We start from the raw sequence: 17,538 nt of genomic DNA, 5'->3' as shown, positions 1-17,538 counted from the left end.
TTATTGTATTAAAAAAAAAACGACCATGTATAGAAAGGCGTTTTTTATTTAATTAAAAAAACGACCATGTATAGTAAGGCGTTTTTTATTGTATTAAAAAAACGAGTATAGTAAGGCGTTTTTTATTTTATTAAAAAAAAACACCATGTATAGTAAGGCGTTTTTTATTTGATTAGAAAAAACGACCATGTATAGTAAGGCGTTTTTTATTTTGTCAAAAAAACGACCATGTATAGAAAGGCGTTTTTTATTTAATTAAAAAAACGACCATGTATAGTAAGGCGTTTTTTATTGTATTAAAAAAACGACCATGTATAGTAAGGCGTTTTTTATTTTATTAAAAAAAAACAACCATGTAAAGTAAGGCGTTTTTTATATTATTAAAAAAACGACCATGTATAGTAAGGCGTTTTTTATTTAATTAAAAAAACGACCATGTATAGTAAGGCGTTTTTTATTTTGTCAAAAAAACGACCATGTATAGTAAGGCGATTTTTATTTTGTCAAAAAAATGACCATGTATAGTAAGGCGTTTTTTATTTTGTCAAAAAAACGACCATGTATAGTAAGGCGTTTTTTATTTTATTAAAAAAAAACACCATGTATAGTAAGGCGTTTTTTATTTTATTAAATAAACGACCATGTATAGTAAGGCGTTTTTTATTTTGTCAAAAAAACGACCATGTATAGTAAGGCGTTTTTTATTTTATTAAAAAACAACAACCATGTAAAGTAAGGCGTTTTTTATATTATTAAAAAAACGACCATGTATAGTAAGGCGTTTTTATTTTATTAAAAAAAAAGACCATGTATAGTAAGGCGTTTTTTATTTAATTAAAAAAATGACCATGTATAGTAAGGCGTTTTTTATTTGATTAAAAAAACGACCATGTATAGTAAGGCGTTTTTTATTGTATTAAAAAAAAACGACCATGTATAGTAAGGCGTTTTTTATTTAATTAAAAAAACGACCATGTATAGTAAGGCGTTTTTTATTTGATTAAAAAAACGACCATGTATAGTAAGGCGTTTTTTTATTGTATTAAAAAAACGACCATGTATAGTAAGGCGTTTTTTATTTTGTCAAAAAAACGACCATGTATAGTAAGTGGGTTTTTTATTTAATTAAAAAAAACAACCATGTAAAGTAAGGAGTTTTTTATATTATTAAAAAAACGACCATGTATAGTGAGGCGTTTTTATTTAATAAAAAAAATGACCATGTATAGTAAGGCGTTTTTTATTTGATTAAAAAAACGACCATGTATATAGTAAGGCTTTTTTTTTTCTCCCCCCCCAAAAAATAACCATGTATAGTAAGGCATTTTTTTTTCTCCCAAAAAAACGACCATGTATAGTAAGGCTTTTTTTTTTCTCCCAAAAAAACGACCATGTATAGTAAGGCATTTTTTTTCTCCCAAAAAAACGACCATGTATAGTAAGGCTTTTTTTTTTTCTCCCCCAAAAAAACGACCATGTACAGTAAGGCTTTTTTTTTTCTCCCAAAAAAACGACCATGTATAGTAAGGCATTTTTTTTCTCCCAAAAAAACGACCATGTATAGTAAGGCATTTTTTTTTTCTCCCCAAAAAAACCGACCATGTATAGTAAGGCTTTTTTTTTTCTCCCAAAAAAACGACCATGTATAGTAAGGCATTTTTTTTCTCCGAAAAAAAAAACGACCATGTATAGTAAGGCTTTTTTTTTCTCTGAAAAAAACGACCATGTATAGTAAGGCATTTTTTTTCTCCCAAAAAAACGACCATGTATAGTAAGGCATTTTTTTTCTCCCAAAAAAACGGCCATGTATAGTAAGGCTTTTTTTTTCTCCCAAAAAAACGACCATGTATAGTAAGGCTTTTTTTTTTCTCCCCAAAAAACGACCATGTATAGTAAGGCTTTTTTTCAGACGAAAAAACGACCATGTATAGTAAGGCTTTTTTTTCCGACAAAAAACGACCATGTATAGTAAGGCTTTTTTTTTCAGACAAAAAAACGACCATGTATAGTAAGGCTTTTTTTTCCGACAAAAAAACGACCATGTATAGTAAGGCTTTTTTTTTCTGACAAAAAAACGACCATGTATACTAAGGCTTTTTTTTTCGACAAAAAAACGACCATGTATAGTAAGGCTTTTTTTTTTCTCCCCAAAAAACGACCATGTATAGTAAGGCTTTTTTTTTTCCGACAAAAAAACGACCATGTATAGTAAGGCTTTTTTTTCCGACAAAAAAACGACCATGTAAAGTAAGGCTTTTTTTTTCCCGACAAAAAAACGACCATGTATAGTAAGGTTTTTTTTTTTTCTCCCCAAAAAACGACCATGTATAAGGCATTTTTTTTTCCCGACAAAAAAACGACCATGTATAGTAAGGCTTTTTTTTTTCCTGACAAAAAAACGACCATGTATAGTAAGGCTTTTTTTCAGACGAAAAAACGACCATGTATAGTAAGGCTTTTTTTTTTTCGACAAAAAAACGACCATGTATAGTAAGGCTTTTTTTTCCGACAAAAAAACGACCATGTATAGTAAGGCTTTTTTTTCCGACAAAAAACGACCATGTATAGAAGGCTTTTTTTTTTCCGACAAAAAAACGACCATGTATAGTAAGGCTTTTTTTTCCGACAAAAAAACGACCATGTAAAGTAAGGCTTTTTTTTTCCCGACAAAAAAACGACCATGTATAGTAAGGCTTTTTTTTCCGACAAAAAAACGACCATGTATAGTAAGGCGTTTTTTATTTTGTCAAAAAAACGACCATGTATAGTAAGGCGTTTTAATTTTATTAAAAAAAACGACCATGTATAGTAAGGCGTTTTTTATTTTATTAAAAAAAAACACCATGTATAGTAAGGCGTTTTTTATTTTATTAAATAAACGACCATGTATAGTAAGGCGTTTTTTATTTTGTCAAAAAAACGACCATGTATAGTAAGGCGTTTTTTATTTTATTAAAAAACAACAACCATGTAAAGTAAGGCGTTTTTTATATTATTAAAAAAACGACCATGTATAGTAAGGCGTTTTTATTTTATTAAAAAAAACGACCATGTATAGTAAGGCGTTTTTTATTTAATTAAAAAAATGACCATGTATAGTAAGGCGTTTTTTATTTGATTAAAAAAACGACCATGTATAGTAAGGCGTTTTTTATTGTATTAAAAAAAAACGACCATGTATAGTAAGGCGTTTTTTATTTAATTAAAAAAACGACCATGTATAGTAAGGCGTTTTTTATTTGATTAAAAAAACGACCATGTATAGTAAGGCGTTTTTTTATTGTATTAAAAAAACGACCATGTATAGTAAGGCGTTTTTTATTTTGTCAAAAAAACGACCATGTATAGTAAGTGGGTTTTTTATTTTATTAAAAAAAACAACCATGTAAAGTAAGGAGTTTTTTATATTATTAAAAAAACGACCATGTATAGTGAGGCGTTTTTATTTAATTAAAAAAATGACCATGTATAGTAAGGCGTTTTTTATTTGATTAAAAAAACGACCATGTATATAGTAAGGCTTCCCCCCCCCCCCCCCCCCCCCAAAAAATAACCATGTATAGTAAGGCATTTTTTTTCTCCCAAAAAAACGACCATGTATAGTAAGGCTTTTTTTTTTCTCCCAAAAAAACGACCATGTATAGTAAGGCATTTTTTTTCTCCCAAAAAAACGACCATGTATAGTAAGGCATTTTTTTTTTCTCCCCCAAAAAAACGACCATGTACAGTAAGGCTTTTTTTTTTCTCCCAAAAAAACGACCATGTATATAGTAAGGCATTTCCCCCCCCCCCCCCCCCCCCCCCAAAAAATAACCATGTATAGTAAGGCATTTTTTTTCTCCCAAAAAAACGACCATGTATAGTAAGGCATTTTTTTTTTCTCCCCAAAAAAACCGACCATGTATAGTAAGGCTTTTTTTTTTCTCCCAAAAAAACGACCATGTATAGTAAGGCATTTTTTTTCTCCGAAAAAAAAAACGACCATGTATAGTAAGGCTTTTTTTTTCTCTGAAAAAAACGACCATGTATAGTAAGGCATTTTTTTTCTCCCAAAAAAACGACCATGTATAGTAAGGCATTTTTTTTCTCCCAAAAAAACGGCCATGTATAGTAAGGCTTTTTTTTTTCTCCCAAAAAAACGACCATGTATAGTAAGGCTTTTTTTTTTCTCCCCAAAAAACGACCATGTATAGTAAGGCTTTTTTTCAGACGAAAAAACGACCATGTATAGTAAGGCTTTTTTTTCCGACAAAAAACGACCATGTATAGTAAGGCTTTTTTTTTCAGACAAAAAAACGACCATGTATAGTAAGGCTTTTTTTTCCGACAAAAAAACGACCATGTATAGTAAGGCTTTTTTTTTTCTGACAAAAAAACGACCATGTATACTAAGGCTTTTTTTTTCGACAAAAAAACGACCATGTATAGTAAGGCTTTTTTTTTTCTCCCCAAAAAACGACCATGTATAGTAAGGCTTTTTTTTTTCCGACAAAAAAACGACCATGTATAGTAAGGCTTTTTTTTCCGACAAAAAAACGACCATGTAAAGTAAGGCTTTTTTTTTCCCGACAAAAAAACGACCATGTATAGTAAGGGTTTTTTTTTTCTCCCCAAAAAACGACCATGTATAAGGCATTTTTTTTTCCCGACAAAAAAACGACCATGTATAGTAAGGCTTTTTTTTTTCCTGACAAAAAAACGACCATGTATAGTAAGGCTTTTTTTCAGACGAAAAAACGACCATGTATAGTAAGGCTTTTTTTTTTTCGACAAAAAAACGACCATGTATAGTAAGGCTTTTTTTTCCGACAAAAAAACGACCATGTATAGTAAGGCTTTTTTTTCCGACAAAAAACGACCATGTATAGAAGGCTTTTTTTTTCCGACAAAAAAACGACCATGTATAGTAAGGCTTTTTTTTCCGACAAAAAAACGACCATGTAAAGTAAGGCTTTTTTTTTCCCGACAAAAAAACGACCATGTATAGTAAGGCTTTTTTTTCCGACAAAAAAACGACCATGTATAGTAAGGCGTTTTTTATTTTGTCAAAAAAACGACCATGTATAGTAAGGCGTTTTAATTTTATTAAAAAAAACGACCATGTATAGTAAGGCGTTTTTTATTTGATTAAAAAAAACGACCATGTATAGTAAGGCGTTTTTTATTGTATTAAAAAAAAAACGACCATGTATAGAAAGGCGTTTTTTTATTTAATTAAAAAAACGACCATGTATAGTAAGGCGTTTTTTATTGTATTAAAAAAACGACCATGTATAGTAAGGCGTTTTTTATTTTATTAAAAAAAAACAACCATGTAAAGTAAGGCGTTTTTTATATTATTAAAAAAACGACCATGTATAGTAAGGCGTTTTTTATTTAATTAAAAAAACGACCATGTATAGTAAGGCGTTTTTTATTTTGTCAAAAAAACGACCATGTATAGTAAGGCGATTTTTATTTTGTCAGAAAAATGACCATGTATAGTAAGGCGTTTTTTATTTTGTCAAAAAAACGACCATGTATAGTAAGGCGTTTTTTATTTTATTAAAAAAAAAACACCATGTATAGTAAGGCGTTTTTTATTTGATTAGAAAAAACGACCATGTATAGTAAGGCGTTTTTTATTGTATTAAAAAAAAAACGACCATGTATAGAAAGGCGTTTTTTATTTAATTAAAAAAACGACCATGTATAGTAAGGCGTTTTTTATTGTATTAAAAAAACGACCATGTATAGTAAGGCGTTTTTTATTTTATTAAAAAAAAACCACCATGTATAGTAAGGCGTTTTTTATTTGATTAGAAAAAACGACCATGTATAGTAAGGCGTTTTTTATTTTGTCAAAAAAACGACCATGTATAGAAAGGCGTTTTTTATTTAATTAAAAAAACGACCATGTATAGTAAGGCGTTTTTTATTGTATTAAAAAAACGACCATGTATAGTAAGGCGTTTTTTATTTTATAAAAAAAAAACAACCATGTAAAGTAAGGCGTTTTTTATATTATTAAAAAAACGACCATGTATAGTAAGGCGTTTTTTATTTAATTAAAAAAACGACCATGTATAGTAAGGCGTTTTTTATTTTGTCAAAAAAACGACCATGTATAGTAAGGCGATTTTTATTTTGTCAAAAAAATGACCATGTATAGTAAGGCGTTTTTTATTTTGTCAAAAAAACGACCATGTATAGTAAGGCGTTTTTTATTTTATTAAAAAAAAACACCATGTATAGTAAGGCGTTTTTTATTTTATTAAATAAACGACCATGTATAGTAAGGCGTTTTTTATTTTGTCAAAAAAACGACCATGTATAGTAAGGCGTTTTTTATTTTATTAAAAAAACAACAACCATGTAAAGTAAGGCGTTTTTTATATTATTAAAAAAACGACCATGTATAGTAAGGCGTTTTTATTTTATTAAAAAAAACGACCATGTATAGTAAGGCGTTTTTTATTTGATTAAAAAAACGACCATGTATAGTAAGGCGTTTTTTATTGTATTAAAAAAAAACGACCATGTATAGTAAGGCGTTTTTTATTTAATTAAAAAAACGACCATGTATAGTAAGGCGTTTTTTATTTGATTAAAAAAACGACCATGTATAGTAAGGCGTTTTTTTATTGTATTAAAAAAACGACCATGTATAGTAAGGCGTTTTTTATTTTGTCAAAAAAACGACCATGTATAGTAAGGCGTTTTTTATTTTATTAAAAAAAACAACCATGTAAAGTAAGGAGTTTTTTATATTATTAAAAAAACGACCATGTATAGTGAGGCGTTTTTATTTAATTAAAAAAATGACCATGTATAGTAAGGCGTTTTTTATTTGATTAAAAAAACGACCATGTATATAGTAAGGCATTCCCCCCCCCCCCCCAAAAAAATAACCATGTATAGTAAGGCATTTTTTTTCTCCCAAAAAAACGACCATGTATAGTAAGGCTTTTTTTTTTCTCCCCAAAAAACGACCATGTATAGTAAGGCATTTTTTTTCTCCCAAAAAAACGACCATGTATAGTAAGGCATTTTTTTTTTCTCCCCCAAAAAAACGACCATGTATAGTAAGGCTTTTTTTTTTCTCCCAAAAAAACGACCATGTATAGTAAGGCATTTTTTTTCTCCGAAAAAAAAAAACGACCATGTATAGTAAGGCTTTTTTTTTCTCTGAAAAAAACGACCATGTATAGTAAGGCATTTTTTTTCTCCCAAAAAAACGACCATGTATAGTAAGGCATTTTTTTTCTCCCAAAAAAACGGCCATGTATAGTAAGGCTTTTTTTTTTCTCCCAAAAAAACGACCATGTATAGTAAGGCATTTTTTTTTTCTCCCCCAAAAAAACGACCATGTATAGTAAGGCTTTTTTTTTTCTCCCAAAAAAACGACCATGTATAGTAAGGCATTTTTTTTTTCCGAAAAAAAAAACGACCATGTATAGTAAGGCTTTTTTTTTCTCTGAAAAAAACGACCATGTATAGTAAGGCATTTTTTTTCTCCCAAAAAAACGACCATGTATAGTAAGGCATTTTTTTTCTCCCAAAAAAACGGCCATGTATAGTAAGGCTTTTTTTTTTCTCCCAAAAAAACGACCATGTATAGTAAGGCTTTTTTTTTCTCCCCAAAAAACGACCATGTATAGTAAGGCTTTTTTTCAGATGAAAAAACGACCATGTATAGTAAGGCTTTTTTTTCCGACAAAAAACGACCATGTATAGTAAGGCTTTTTTTTTCAGACAAAAAAAACGACCATGTATAGTAAGGCTTTTTTTTCCGACAAAAAAACGACCATGTATAGTAAGGCTTTTTTTTTTCTGACAAAAAAACGACCATGTATACTAAGGCTTTTTTTTTCGACAAAAAAACGACCATGTATAGTAAGGCTTTTTTTTTTCTCCCCAAAAAACGACCATGTATAGTAAGGCTTTTTTTTTTCCGACAAAAAAACGACCATGTATAGTAAGGCTTTTTTTTCCGACAAAAAAACGACCATGTAAAGTAAGGCTTTTTTTTTCCCGACAAAAAAACGACCATGTATAGTAAGGGTTTTTTTTTTCTCCCCAAAAAACGACCATGTATAAGGCATTTTTTTTTCCCGACAAAAAAACGACCATGTATAGTAAGGCTTTTTTTTTTCCTGACAAAAAAACGACCATGTATAGTAAGGCTTTTTTTCAGACGAAAAAACGACCATGTATAGTAAGGCTTTTTTTTCCGACAAAAAACGACCATGTATAGAAGGCTTTTTTTTTCCGACAAAAAAACGACCATGTATAGTAAGGCTTTTTTTTCCGACAAAAAAACGACCATGTAAAGTAAGGCTTTTTTTTTCCCGACAAAAAAACCACCATGTATAGTAAGGCTTTTTTTTCCGACAAAAAAACGACCATGTATAGTAAGGCGTTTTTTATTTTGTCAAAAAAACGACCATGTATAGTAAGGCGTTTTAATTTTATTAAAAAAAACGACCATGTATAGTAAGGCGTTTTTTATTTGATTAAAAAAAACGACCATGTATAGTAAGGCGTTTTTTATTGTATTAAAAAAAAAACGACCATGTATAGAAAGGCGTTTTTTTATTTAATTAAAAAAACGACCATGTATAGTAAGGCGTTTTTTATTGTATTAAAAAAACGACCATGTATAGTAAGGCGTTTTTTATTTTATTAAAAAAAAACAACCATGTAAAGTAAGGCATTTTTTATTTAATTAAAAAAACGACCATGTATATAGTAAGGCGATTTTTATTTTGTCAAAAAAATGACCATGTATAGTAAGGCGTTTTTTATTTTGTCAAAAAAACGACCATGTATAGTAAGGCGTTTTTTATTTTATTAAAAAAAAACAACCATGTAAAGTAAGGCGTTTTTTATATTATTAAAAAACAACAACCATGTAAAGTAAGGCATTTTTTATATTATTAAAAAAACGACCATGTATAGTAAGGCGTTTTTATTTTATTAAAAAAACGACCATGTATAGTAAGGCGTTTTTTATTTAATTAAAAAAAAACGACCATGTATAGTAAGGCGTTTTTTATTTTATTAAATAAACGACCATGTATAGTAAGGCGTTTTTTATTTTGTCAAAAAAACGACCATGTATAGTAAGGCGTTTTTTATTTTATTAAAAAAAAACAACCATGTAAAGTAAGGCGTTTTTTATATTATTAAAAAACAACAACCATGTAAAGTAAGGCGTTTTTTATATTATTAAAAAAACGACCATGTATAGTAAGGCGTTTTTATTTTATTAAAAAAACGACCATGTATAGTAAGGCGTTTTTTATTGTATTAAAAAAAAACGACCATGTATAGTAAGGCGTTTTTTATTTTATTAAATAAACGACCATGTATAGTAAGGCGTTTTTTATTTTGTCAAAAAAACGACCATGTATAGTAAGGCGTTTTTTATTTTATTAAAAAAAAACAACCATGTAAAGTAAGGCGTTTTTTATATTATTAAAAAAACGACCATGTATAGTAAGGCGTTTTTTATTTTGTCAAAAAAACGACCATGTATAGTAAGGCGATTTTTATTTTGTCAAAAAAAATGACCATGTATAGTAAGGCGTTTTTTATTTTGTTAAAAAAAACACCATGTATAGTAAGGCGTTTTTTATTTTATTAAATAAACGACCATGTATAGTAAGGCGTTTTTTATTTTGTCAAAAAAACGACCATGTAAAGTAAGGCGTTTTTTATATTATTAAAAAAACGACCATGTATAGTAAGGCGTTTTTATTTTATTAAAAAAAACGACCATGTATAGTAAGGCGTTTTTTATTTGATTAAAAAAACGACCATGCATAATAAGGCGTTTTTTATTGTATTAAAAAAAACAACCATGTATAGTAAGGCGTTTTTTATTTTGTCAAAAAAACGACCATGTATAGTAAGGCGTTTTTTATTTTATTAAATAAACGACCATCTATAGTAAGGCGTTTTTTATTTTGTCAAAAAAACTACCATGTATAGTAAGGCGTTTTAATTTTATTAAAAAAAACGACCATGTATAGTAAGGCGTTTTTTATTTTATTAAAAAAAAACAACCATGTAAAGTAAGGCGTTTTTTATTTAATTAAAAAAACGACCATGTATAGTAAGGCGTTTTTTATTTTGTCAAAAAAACGACCATGTATAGTAAGGCGATTTTTATTTTGTCAAAAAAATGACCATGTATAGTAAGGCGTTTTTTATTTTGTCAAAAAAACGACCATGTATAGTAAGGCGTTTTTTATTTTATTAAAAAAAACACCATGTATAGTAAGGCGTTTTTTATTTTATTAAATAAACGACCATGTATAGTAAGGCGTTTTTTATTTTGTCAAAAAAACGACCATGTAAAGTAAGGCGTTTTTTATATTATTAAAAAAACGACCATGTATAGTAAGGCGTTTTTATTTTATTAAAAAAAACGACCATGTATAGTAAGGCGTTTTTTATTTAACTAAAAAAATGACCATGTATAGTAAGGCGTTTTTTATTTGATTAAAAAAACGACCATGTATAGTAAGGCGTTTTTTATTGTATTAAAAAAAAACGACCATGTATAGTAAGGCGTTTTTTATTTAATTAAAAAAACGACCATGTATAGTAAGGCGTTTTTTATTTGATTAAAAAAACGACCATGTATAGTAAGGCGTTTTTTTATTGTATTAAAAAAACGACCATGTATAGTAAGGCGTTTTTTATTTTGTCAAAAAAACGACCATGTAAAGTAAGGCGTTTTTATTTTATTAAAAAAAACGACCATGTATAGTAAGGCGTTTTTATTTTATTAAAAAAAACGACCATGTATAGTAAGGCGTTTTTTATTTAATTAAAAAAATGACCATGTATAGTAAGGCGTTTTTTATTTGATTAAAAAAACGACCATGTATAGTAAGGCGTTTTTTATTGTATTAAAAAAACGACCATGTATAGTAAGGCGTTTTTTATTTTATTAAAAAAAAACAACCATGTAAAGTAAGGCGTTTTTTATATTATTAAAAAAACGACCATGTATAGTAAGGCGTTTTTTATTTAATTAAAAAAACGACCATGTATAGTAAGGCGTTTTTTATTTAATTAAAAAAATGACCATGTATAGTAAGGCGTTTTTTATTTGATTAAAAAAACGACCATGTATAGTAAGGCGTTTTTTATTGTATTAAAAAAAAACGACCATGTATAGTAAGGCGTTTTTTATTTAATTAAAAAAACGACCATGTATAGTAAGGCGTTTTTTATTTGATTAAAAAAACGACCATGTATAGTAAGGCGTTTTTTATTTAATTAAAAAAACGACCATGTATAGTAAGGCGTTTTTTATTTGATTAAAAAAACGACCATGTATAGTAAGGCGTTTTTTATTGTATTAAAAAAACGACCATGTATAGTAAGGCGTTTTTTATTTTGTCAAAAAAAACGACCATGTATAGTAAGGCGTTTTTTATTTTATTAAAAAAACGACCATGTATAGTAAGCCGTTTTTTATTTTGTCAAAAAAAACGACCATGTATAGTAAGGCGTTTTTATTGTATTAAAAAAAAACGACCATGTATAGTAAGGCGTTTTTTATTTAATTAAAAAAACGACCATGTATAGTAAGGCGTTTTTTATTTGATTAAAAAAACGACCATGTATAGTAAGGCGTTTTTTATTGTATTAAAAAAACGACCATGTATAGTAAGGCGTTTTTTATTTTATTAAAAAAAAACAACCATGTAAAGTAAGGCGTTTTTTATATTATTAAAAAAACGACCATGTATAGTAAGGCGTTTTTTATTTAATTAAAAAAACGACCATGTATAGTAAGGCGTTTTTTATTTAATTAAAAAAATGACCATGTATAGTAAGGCGTTTTTTATTTGATTAAAAAAACGACCATGTATAGTAAGGCGTTTTTTATTGTATTAAAAAAAAAACGACCATGTATAGTAAGGCGTTTTTTATTTAATTAAAAAAACGACCATGTATAGTAAGGCGTTTTTTATTTGATTAAAAAAACGACCATGTATAGTAAGGCGTTTTTTATTTAATTAAAAGAACGACCATGTATAGTAAGGCATTTTTTATTTTATTAAAAAAACGACCATGTATAGTAAGCCGTTTTTTATTTAATTAAAAAAACGACCATGTATAGTAAGGCGTTTTTTATTTGATTAAAAAAACGACCATGGATAGTAAGGCGTTTTTTATTGTATTAAAAAAAAACGACCATGTATAGTAAGGCGTTTTTTATTTAATTAAAAAAACGACCATGTATAGTAAGGCGTTTTTTATTGTATTAAAAAAAACGACCATGTATAGTAAGGCGTTTTTTATTTAATTAAAAAAACGACCATGTATAGTAAGGCGTTTTTTATTTGATTAAAAAAACGACGATGCATAGTAAGGCGTTTTTTATTGTATTAAAAAAAACAACCATGTATAGTAAGGCATTTTTTATTTTATTAAAAAAACGACCATGTATAGTAAGGCGTTTTTTATTTTGTCAAAAAAACGACCATGTATAGTAAGGCGTTTTAATTTTATTAAAAAAAACGACCATGTATAGTAAGGCGTTTTTTATTTTGTCAAAAAAACGACCATGTATAGTAAGGCATTTTAATTTTATTAAAAAAAAACGACCATGTATAGTAAGGCGTTTTTTATTTGATTAAAAAAAATGACCATGTATAGTAAGGCGTTTTTTATTGTATTAAAAAAAAACGACCATGTATAGAAAGGCGTTTTTTATTTAATTAAAAAAACGACCATGTATAGTAATGCGTTTTTTATTTAATTAAAAAAATGACCATGTATAGTAAGGCGTTTTTTATTTGATTAAAAAAACGACCATGTATAGTAAGGCGTTTTTTATTGTATTAAAAAAAAACGACCATGTATAGTAAGGCGTTTTTTATTTTATTAAATAAACGACCATGTATAGTAAGGCGTTTTTTATTTTGTCAAAAAAACGACCATGTATAGTAAGGCGTTTTAATTTTATTAAAAAAAACGACCATGTATAGTAAGGCGTTTTTTATTTGATTAAAAAAAACGACCATGTATAGTAAGGCGTTTTTTATTGTATTAAAAAAAAAACGACCATGTATAGAAAGGCGTTTTTTATTTAATTAAAAAAACGACCATGTATAGTAAGGCGTTTTTTATTGTATTAAAAAAACGACCATGTATAGTAAGGCGTTTTTTATTTTATTAAAAAAAAACGACCATGTAAAGTAAGGCGTTTTTTATATTATTAAAAAAACGACCATGTATAGTAAGGCGTTTTTTATTTAATTAAAAAAACGACCATGTATAGTAAGGCGTTTTTTATTTTGTCAAAAAAACGACCATGTATAGTAAGGCGATTTTTATTTTGTCAAAAAAATGACCATGTATAGTAAGGCGTTTTTTATTTTGTCAAAAAAACGACCATGTATAGTAAGGCGTTTTTTATTTTATTAAAAAAAAACAACCATGTAAAGTAAGGCGTTTTTTATATTATTAAAAAAACGACCATGTATAGTAAGGCGTTTTTATTTTATTAAAAAAAACGACCATGTATAGTAAGGCGTTTTTTATTTAATTAAAAAAATGACCATGTATAGTAAGGCGTTTTTTATTTGATTAAAAAAACGACCATGTATAGTAAGGCGTTTTTTATTGTATTAAAAAAAACAACCATGTAAAGTAAGGCGTTTTTTATATTATTAAAAAAACGACCATGTATAGTGAGGCGTTTTTATTTAATTAAAAAAATGACCATGTATAGTAAGGCGTTTTTTATTTGATTAAAAAAACGACCATGTATAGTAAGGCGTTTTTTATTGTATTTAAAAAAAAACGACCATGTATAGTAAGGCGTTTTTTATTTAATAAAAAAAACGACCATATATAGTAAGGCATTTTTTATTTTATTAAAAAAACGACCATGTATAGTAAGCCGTTTTTTATTTAATTAAAAAAACGACCATGTATAGTAAGGCGTTTTTTATTTGATTAAAAAAACGACCATGGATAGTAAGGCGTTTTTTATTGTATTAAAAAAAAACGACCATGTATAGTAAGGCGTTTTTTATTTTATTAAAAAAAAACACCATGTATAGTAAGGCGTTTTTTATTTTATTAAATAAACGACCATGTATAGTAAGGCGTTTTTTATTTTGTCAAAAAAACGACCATGTATAGTAAGGCGTTTTTCATTTTATTAAAAAAAAACAACCATGTAAAGTAAGGCGTTTTTTATATTATTAAAAAAACGACCATGTATAGTAAGGCGTTTTTATTTTATTAAAAAAAACGACCATGTATAGTAAGGCGTTTTTTATTTAATTAAAAACACGACCATGTATAGTAAGGCGTTTTTTATTGTATTAAAAAAAAACGACCATGTATAGTAAGGCGTTTTTTATTTAATTAAAAAAACGACCATGTATAGTAAGGCGTTTTTTATTTGATTAAAAAAACGACCATATATAGTAAGGCGTTTTTTTATTGTATTAAAAAAACGACCATGTATAGTAAGGCGTTTTTTATTTTGTCAAAAAAACGACCATGTATATATAGTAAGGCGTTTTTTATTTTATTAAAAAAAACAACCATGTAAAGTAAGGCGTTTTTTATATTATTAAAAAAACGACCATGTATAGTGAGGCGTTTTTATTTAATTTAAAAAATGACCATGTATAGTAAGGCGTTTTTTATTTGATTAAAAAAAAACGACCATGTATAGTAAGGCGTTTTTTATTGTATTAAAAAAAAACGACCATGTATAGTAAGGCGTTTTTTATTTTATTAAAAAAAAACACCATGTATAGTAAGGCGTTTTTTATTTTATTAAAAAAACGACCATGTATAGTAAGGCGTTTTTTATTTTGTCAAAAAAACGACCATGTATAGTAAGGCGTTTTTTATTTTATTAAAAAAAACAACCATGTAAAGTAAGGCGTTTTTTATATTATTAAAAAAACGACCATGTATAGTGAGGCGTTTTTATTTAATTAAAAAAATGACCATGTATAGTAAGGCGTTTTTTATTTGATTAAAAAAACGACCATGTATAGTAAGGCGTTTTTTATTTGATTAAAAAAACGACCATGCATAGTAAGGCGTTTTTTATTGTATTAAAAAAAACAACCATGTATAGTAAGGCATTTTTTATTTTATTAAAAAAACGACCATGTATAGTAAGGCGTTTTTTATTTTGTCAAAAAAACGACCATGTATAGTAAGGCGTTTTTTATTGTATTAAAAAAAAACGACCATGTATAGTAAGGCGTTTTTTATTTAATTAAAAAAACGACCATGTATAGTAAGGCGTTTTTTATTTGATTAAAAAAACGACCATATATAGTAAGGCGTTTTTTTATTGTATTAAAAAAACGACCATGTATAGTAAGGCGTTTTTTATTTTGTCAAAAAAACGACCATGTATAGTAAGGCGTTTTTTATTTTATTAAAAAAAACAACCATGTAAAGTAAGGCGTTTTTTATATTATTAAAAAAACGACCATGTATAGTGAGGCGTTTTTATTTAATTAAAAAAATGACCATGTATAGTAAGGCGTTTTTTATTTGATTAAAAAAACGACCATGGATAGTAAGGCGTTTTTTATTGTATTAAAAAAAAACGACCATGTATAGTAAGGCGTTTTTTATTTTATTAAAAAAAAACACCATGTATAGTAAGGCGTTTTTTATGTTATTAAATAAACGACCATGTATAGTAAGGCGTTTTTTATTTTATTAAAAAGAAACAACCATGTAAAGTAAGGCGTTTTTTATATTATTAAAAAAAACGACCATGTATAGTAAGGCGTTTTTATTTTATTAAAAAAAACGACCATGTATAGTAAGGCGTTTTTTATTTAATTAAAAAAATGACCATGTATAGTAAGGCGTTTTTTATTTGATTAAAAAAATGACCATGTATAGTAAGGCGTTTTTTATTGTATTAAAAAAAAACGACCATGTATAGTAAGGCGTTTTTTATTTAATTAAAAAAACGACCATGTATAGTAAGGCGTTTTTTATTTGATTAAAAAAACGACCATGTATAGTAAGGCGTTTTTTTATTGTATTAAAAAAACGACCATGTATAGTAAGGCGTTTTTTATTTTGTCAAAAAGACGACCATGTATAGTAAGGCGTTTTTTATTTTATTAAAAAAAACAACCATGTAAAGTAAGGCGTTTTTTATATTATTAAAAAAACGACCATGTATAGTGAGGCGTTTTTATTTAATTAAAAAAATGACCATGTATAGTAAGGCGTTTTTTATTTGATTAAAAAAAAACGACCATGTATAGTAAGGCGTTTTTTATTTAATTAAAAAAACGACCATGTATAGTAAGGCATTTTTTATTTTATTGAAAAAACGACCATGTATAGTAAGCCGTTTTTTATTTAATTAAAAAAACGACCATGTATAGTAAGGCGTTTTTTATTTGATTAAAAAAACGACCATGCATAGTAAGGCGTTTTTTATTGTATTAAAAAAAACAACCATGTATAGTAAGGCATTTTTTATTTTATTAAAAAAACGACCATGTATAGTAAGGCGTTTTTTATTTTGTCAAAAAAACGACCATGTATAGTAAGGCGTTTTTATTTTATTTAAAAAAAAAACACCATGTATAGTAAGGCGTTTTTTATTTTATTAAATAAACGACCATGTATAGTAAGGCGTTTTTTATTTTGTCAAAAAAACGACCATGTATAGTAAGGCATTTTAATTTTATTAAAAAAAACGACCATGTATAGTAAGGCGTTTTTTATTTGATTAAAAAAAACGACCATGTATAGTAAGGCGTTTTTTATTGTATTAAAAAAAAAACGACCATGTATAGAAAGGCGTTTTTTATTTAATTAAAAAAACGACCATGTATAGTAAGGCGTTTTTTATTGTATTAAAAAAACGACCATGTATAGTAAGGCGTTTTTTATTTTGTCAAAAAAACGACCATGTATATTAAGGCGTTTTTTATTTTATTAAATAAACGACCATGTATAGTAAGGCGTTTTTTATTTTGTCAAAAAAACGACCATGTATAGTAAGGCGTTTTAATTTTATTAAAAAAACGACCATGTATAGTAAGTCGTTTTTTATTGTATTAAAAAAACGACCATGTATAGTAAGGCGTTTTTTATTTTATTAAAAAAAAACAACCATGTAAAGTAAGGCGTTTTTTATATTATTAAAAAAACGACCATGTATAGTAAGGCGTTTTTTATTTAATTAAAAAAACGACCATGTATAGTAAGGCGTTTTTTATTTTGTCAAAAAAACGACCATGTATAGTAAGGCGATTTTTATTTTGTCAAAAAAAATGACCATGTATAGTAAGGCGTTTTTTATTTTGTCAAAAAAACGACCATGTATAGTAAGGCGTTTTTTATTTTATTAAAAAAAAACAACCATGTAAAGTAAGGCGTTTTTTATATTATTAAAAAAACGACCATGTATAGTAAGGCGTTTTTATTTTATTAAAAAAAACGACCATGTATAGTAAGGCGTTTTTTATTTAATTAAAAAAATGACCATGTATAGTAAGGCGTTTTTTATTTGAT

This window comes from Festucalex cinctus, chromosome 16, assembly GCF_051991245.1.
Source record: "Festucalex cinctus isolate MCC-2025b chromosome 16, RoL_Fcin_1.0, whole genome shotgun sequence".
In the NCBI taxonomy this organism is placed as follows: Eukaryota; Metazoa; Chordata; class Actinopteri; order Syngnathiformes; family Syngnathidae; genus Festucalex; species Festucalex cinctus.
This window is presented reverse-complemented; position numbering follows the sequence as displayed.